Genomic DNA, 6,769 nt, shown 5'->3' with positions numbered 1-6,769 from the left:
TTATTTCCCTCTCAAGGGGGATATGAGTCCATGCTAATATGTGAAAGGCTGTGATGTGAAAGAGTCAGATTTGCTTTACTTTGTTCAAAGGCAGAAAAAAAAACAATCAGTAGAAATCATAGAAATGTCATATGGGTTCTTAATAAAAAGCAGTATCACATTAAGCCTTGGTGTCAGGAAAAAAGTTAGGTTTCAAGACAGGGGTAACTGGTAAAAGTTTAACAATTGGCTCTCCCACCCCCTGCAAAAAAACCCAAACCACAGACAACAATTTACAGGACACACTTTTAAGTTTAATCTGCAGTATTAACATTTTTCTCCATTACTTTCTTAAATCTCGAGACATTCAATAAAGTCATACCTCATGCCCTAATTCCTTGCTGACTTCCTAAGTGTAAATGCTCTTGGGAGAGAGCTGGCTCCAGCACACTTTGCTCCAGCCCCACTTTTGAACATCCTATCTGAGGAACTTGTGGGCACATCCCTTAAACTCCTAACCTAACCATTTCCAGGCAAGTAAGAGTAGAAAATATAGATTTCCTCATCGTCAATTGAGGAGCTGGCCCTAGGTGATCTCTAAGGTCCCTTTCATTTCTAAAGCTATAATTCAATAAGTTACCAATCTACATTGTGGAAGGAATTTCCCCACAAGTATTCCCCACACCAATTGAAATCATAGAACTTTATTCATCCCTACTACTTCTCCCAAATAACAGAATTATCTCCAAGTCAGAAAGGCTGCTTTGAGAAGTAGCGATGTTCTTTTCATTGAGGTTTTCAATGGAAGCTAGATGTTTTATAAAGGAGTTTTGTCAAGTATCACCAGGAATTTTAGGCTGCACAGCATATAAGAACACTGAGATTTCATTCAGACTAGTTTTTAAACACCATATAATAGAAATAATAAAATACCTTTTAATATGAAGTCAAAAGTTGGTGTGGCCTACCAGATAGACGGGCCAAGTGTGTTACAGAAAGAATCTGACCATAATGGCAGAACAAACATGGGGCAGTGTTCATTTAGCTCCTTAGTTTCTACAGTTACAAATAAATTGGTGATCTATATCCCTGGAGGAACTTACAGATGAAAACTCAAATCCTGATGAACAAAAGTCTCTCTTATATGTAATCTTCCTCATCCTTCTTCCATGTTATATTCTAGAAAGGCACAGATCTAGGTATTTAAGAGATAACATGGTAAAACTTAATGAGTCCACAAATCCCTAAGTTAAAAGTCAACAAGTCCCTGAAAGAGGTCAATAAAGGCCATGAATCCTTTAAATAAGTTAAAAAGTTAATATATTTAAGAATATTTGTATATATATTAATACATATATGAGAACATTTATATAATATTCTTCTTGAATGGTATGTCTACTAAATACATCAAATATGTCAGTGTATATGCTTTCTATGAAAAACAGGAAAGACAGGAGAAGGGAGGGAAAGGAATTGAAGAAAAATCAGGCTATCATCCCAAGAGGAAGAAATCTGAGCCCAGGTTATCCTGGTTCACTTACCTACTATCTCAGTGACCCTGACATGGGCAGTATGGCAAGGCAAGGGTAAGTGGAAGAAAGATTGTGAGGAGCTATTGGGGGTAGTCTTTTTTGCAAGCAGGCCCTACCAAATAGCTCATAAAAAAATGTGAGATGTACACATTTAGAGACATCTCCACTCCAAATGTTCTGTGGACTATTTTTGTCTGACCTGTGATAAAGTCTTCTGAGCTTGCACATTGGCCTGATGAGCCACAGTTAGACACCACTATTCCTTGATATAGTTATTTCATTTTGTTCTTCTTCGAGAATGGGCAGTAACCAACCAAGCAATCTATAATTCAGTTAAAAGCAGTGTAATCCTCAATACATAGATAATATCAATACATCTTAATTCTACTTAATTCTATCATACTTAAGCAACCACTTGATATCCATTAATCACAATGAACTGAGTAAATACTGATAAATAGTAGGGGTATCAGAATTATTCATCACACTCCTTCCTATATGTAGAAATTCTCCTAGATGTTTAAACAGCTCAAGCACTGAAAGAATTAGGCTGATTCCAATAATAAGTGATATAAAGCAGCATCTTCACAATTCTTTTTTTTGTTGTTGTTGTTTTTTTTGCAGGGGAATGGGGGTTAAGTGGACTTTCCCAGGGTCACACAGGCTAGTAAGTATCAAGTGTCTGAGGCCAGATTCTGAACTCAGGTTACTCCTGAATCCAGGGCCGGTGCTTTATCCACTGGGCCACCTAGCTGCCCCCAACAATTCTTTTATTACTTCTGGAAAAGCCCTACACTTGTTGCTAGGTACTACAGCTCTCCTGAGCTCACCGTGTTGTTTTCTCTAAATAATACATATTTGTGGTTGGAATGCTTCACTTCTAATTAGAAAATGATCATTTTAATTACTCCATTTAATCAGTTCTATTTTAATATTTTAATCAAAAGGAAGGAGAAGTGCTAAATTATGTTAGAATTTAGTACAACTGACAAGTGGGTTAAATAAATTCAACTTGGGGTAAGGGCTTGTAATGTGTTGCTACAGTATATCTCCATCAAGTTTTTTATTGGAACAGAATGGTACTTAAGAAAGCTTACAATGTTTTTTTTACAAATACTAATTTTTCCTAAAAAGGTAAGTTTGTCGGAAGTGAGTAGTAAAGAGAGTAGTAAGCACATTCTTATGTGTCTTCTTTGCTGAGATCTTTGTGAAACAAACTTCTCTCTGTGAGTATAGATTTCCCTATAACTTAGGTGTTTATATTTAGGGTGTGTGAAAATGGAAAAGTAAATCCAATTATTACTTCTTTCAGAAAATACTGTCTTTTGTGAGGGCCAAAATTTGATATACAGAGTGTTATTGGGTGACTAGCCTTAATATTAGGGGTCACGGAATATGACGGACACTTTTAGATTTAACCTCGCCTCTGAACTGCCCTTTTTAGGTATTTCTCCCAGGCCAATAAGAAGGAGCCTCTAAGCTTTAGTTCACAAAGGATCAGATTTATACTTGGGAAATTATATTAAACTAACAAAGGTGAAAGAAATAAAACTCAAGATAAGAAATAGGAAAATAGAAATACAGAGAAATGCTCTTAACTCTAAACTTAGCTTATTAAGGTTTTCCATAATTAAATCACCAAACACTTGAACAGCCCACCAGTCTAAGATTGCTTATGTGCCACCCAGACCTCAGTTGCCACACTGAGACAGAGCACAAACATGCGATGTCAGCTCAAGGGCCCCGAAGGAAAAAAGACTGAGCACCCTGCCTCCTCCCTTCAGTGAGCGTTCAATCTCTCTCCCCCAAAAGGTAGAGGTCCTTCAAAAGCTGCCTTTTTGAGCTCAGGCATACATAAACCTCGGGGTGGGCCAGGTTTGACCCCTCCCAAATGAGTTAGCTAAAAACGGGGAACATTAATCTTTACCCACAAATAATTTTTTACCACACTTTGGTTTTTGATGAGCTTGTACTGGGTGAAAATTCAAAGTGATAAGGTTCCAGGTTTTAAAAAAAATCAATTTATTAACTAGGCTAGCAAATAATCGATGAATTGAGGTCATTGATCTCTCTGGTGACAAAGATGCCAAGGGACTTTCCAGGGCCAGTTTATATCTAGGTCTATCTTCTTGACAGCAAATTACCAGGCTCTTTCCTGACAAGAGAAAGGAACCCTGATGGTGTGTATTTCATGAAGAGGTGGGCTAAAAAGCTCTCCACTCCTGATTACTTCATGTGGTATGTGCATGTATGTGTGTGTGGGTGTGTGTGTGGGTGGGTGGGGGGTGTAGGTCAGTTGAGAAACAAGGCCTTGTAATGAGATTCAGTATCTTCCAGCAATCTGGGCAAGGAAAAACCATTCTATTTTCACTTGATTTCTCCTTTGTGAGCCAAGTTGCCTGAAACCTTCATGAAGGAAACAAGGATACATGAAACTTTCTTGGTAGCAGTTGAGAAACAAGGCCTTGTAATGAGATTCAGTATCTTCCAGCAATCTGGGCAAGGAAAACCATTCTATTTTCACTTGATTTCTCCTTTGTGAGCCAAGTTGCCTGAAACCTTCATGAAGGAAACAAGGATACATGAAACTTTCTTGGTAGCATTAACTAGCCCAAGTTGGCTTCTGTTTACAGGGTAAATAGAAAGGCCCATCCTATGCCTCTGGAGAGGAAGGAATGTGACCACATTCCTTAGCTAGGATGAAAGGTGAAAGGGGAGGGGTCAGAAAAGGCAACATTACATTTTAATATTAATACAGCATTAAAACTAATTTTCCTCATTCCCCACTTCGATTCACAGAGAGACACAGCCTCCTCAGTGAATCACTAACTGGTATGACAATTATAGATCTCAGGATTAACTCACAACAAGATCTGAAGGTACTAAACGCTTCATAAAGAAAGGGTTTTAAACTGTGGGGCTTAAGTGTTTTATTTTGATGAGAATAGTGTGAGGAAAAGGAGATTGACCAGTGTATTATCAGGAGCTGCTGAGGGCATTCCCCTTGCTCTCAGTGCATGGTAAAAACAGCCAGTCTTTCTCAGTAACCCATTACCTCAGTTCATCCACCTCTTAGGGCTAGGATATCTCATGCAACTGTCTAGTTTCAGAGAACATGTAGGACTGTAGTCACTGGTCTTCTCTTAGCATTCTTCAACAGGAAGGTTATCAGAACCGCTTCTTCTAGCAGATCTGCTTCTCAGGTACTTGTAGAGATTCCCTTTTCTGTTAAAAACTCTTGCAAAATAGATCTTATTACAATTTAATACAGTTACTTCAATTTTGCTTTGCCAATAACCAGGTCATGTGGTAAAAACTAGCTCAAACCTTATGCTCCTTATTCTATTAATAATAGAGTTATAATGAAGACCATCAAATTAGAAAAGAATTTACATTTGTCCCCACTCCTTGCTGCTCCTATCATTTAGTGACCTAAAAAGAAAAAAACCAAAAACTATGAGGATCTGACTTATAGAATGAGCCCTTCTGGTTATGAATTTTATATTTGCCAATGTAGATATGTAAGCTAAGGTGTAAGAATGCTTTTAAAATAGGCATTAACCTCCACCACCATTTAACTTCTTTAGACTGGTATTCATTTAGTTCACCTTTCACTCTGGATTCAAGACCCATAATGGGAAAAAAATCAGTTTTATTACCTATAACCTACTCTGGTGATGCAAGTTAACAAATTGTGGTGGCGATGTATCTAGGCATATATAAACTTCTGGAGCCAGTTTTTTAAATTAGATATACATATATGTGTGTATGTTTGTATATATTTACATATATACATATATATGTATTGATTTTTTTTTCCTCAAAAAAATTTTGCTCTAGCTCTTTACTTCAGTTGTTACTCCAGTTACTCCTTTCAACTGCTCATTCCCCTCTAAGATGAGATGCTGCTAAGAATCCAACCTATAATGAGTATAACAACACACTTTGTAAGTAATTTACCCAAAAGATGCTTATTTTACTCCCCACTGTAACAAAAGACTGATGGGAGTGTCCTGAATAGACTAAGTAAATAATTCCAGATTGTATCACATGGGTTGTCTGTAGTAAATATGTTTGCCTTTCAGGACATGCACCACACAAGTGTTACTCCCACATTCAATATAATAACCCTATGTAAAAACTGAATTTCCTTTTGGCGGTAGCACCAGATATAATCCACAAGCTTCTCATCTCTGAGAAAAAATGATTGCACTGAAGTTCTATTCTTTAACATAAAGCAGAAAATGTTTTTTATTTGACCTCAATAAATAATAAATTCATACCTTGGTCCCACAAACATAACAAATGCTCTTAGATACTTCAAGGACCTTATCTTATACATGTGTCTATAATTTGTAACAGACAAATAACACGCCCAAGTACTCATCTACTTAGTGTATGATATGGAAAGGACTATAATTTCAGGTTGAATAGCTTAGATCTTAAACACTTGCATCTTATTATAGTACCTCAGATGTGTCCCCAGTATTAGCCTATTAGATATATATTTGATCTACTAACTACCTGCTGTGTATGATAGAACTTTGCCATAAAAAGAAAAATAGGGACAAAGCTATAGTAAGGGGGAAAAATAGCTCCCCTGCTAGTTCAGAAAAACCTGGAGGGTCTTACGTGGGCTGATGATGAGTGAGATGAGCAGAACCAGAAGAACATTGTACACAGTATCATCAACATTGAGTGTTAACTCTACTGTGATGGACTTTATTCTTCTCACCAATGCAAGAGTATAGAAGAATTCCAGGGAACTCATGATAGAAGAGGATCTCCAAATCCAAGAAAAAAAAAAAAGAATGTGGAGTATAGATGCTGAATGAACCATACTATTTCTTTTGTTTTTGGTGCTGTTGTTTTTTTCTATTTTGAGGTTTTTCATCATTGCTCTGATTTTTTTCTCTTATAACATGACTAATGCAGAAATAGGATTAATGTTATTATGTATATATATATATGTATATATGTGTATGTGTGTATGTATGTATGTATGTATGTATGTATATATATATATATAAAACCTATATCAGATTACTTGCTGTCTAGGGGAGGGGGAAGGGAGGGGAGGGAGGGAGAAAAATCTGAAATTGAAAAGCTTGTATAAACAAAGTTGAGAACTATCTTTACATATAACAGGAAAAAAAAATACTTTATTAATTAAAAAAAAATGCTCCCCTGCTTTAATGTCAATTTCCAGGCAAGAGTCATGGGGACAACCCAATTGTACTGACAGAATGTCACAGCCA

The sequence above is a fragment of the Dromiciops gliroides genome, chromosome 4 (assembly GCF_019393635.1).
Source record: "Dromiciops gliroides isolate mDroGli1 chromosome 4, mDroGli1.pri, whole genome shotgun sequence".
NCBI classification, from domain to species: domain Eukaryota; kingdom Metazoa; phylum Chordata; class Mammalia; order Microbiotheria; family Microbiotheriidae; genus Dromiciops; species Dromiciops gliroides.
Note: the sequence above shows the minus strand (reverse complement) of the source record.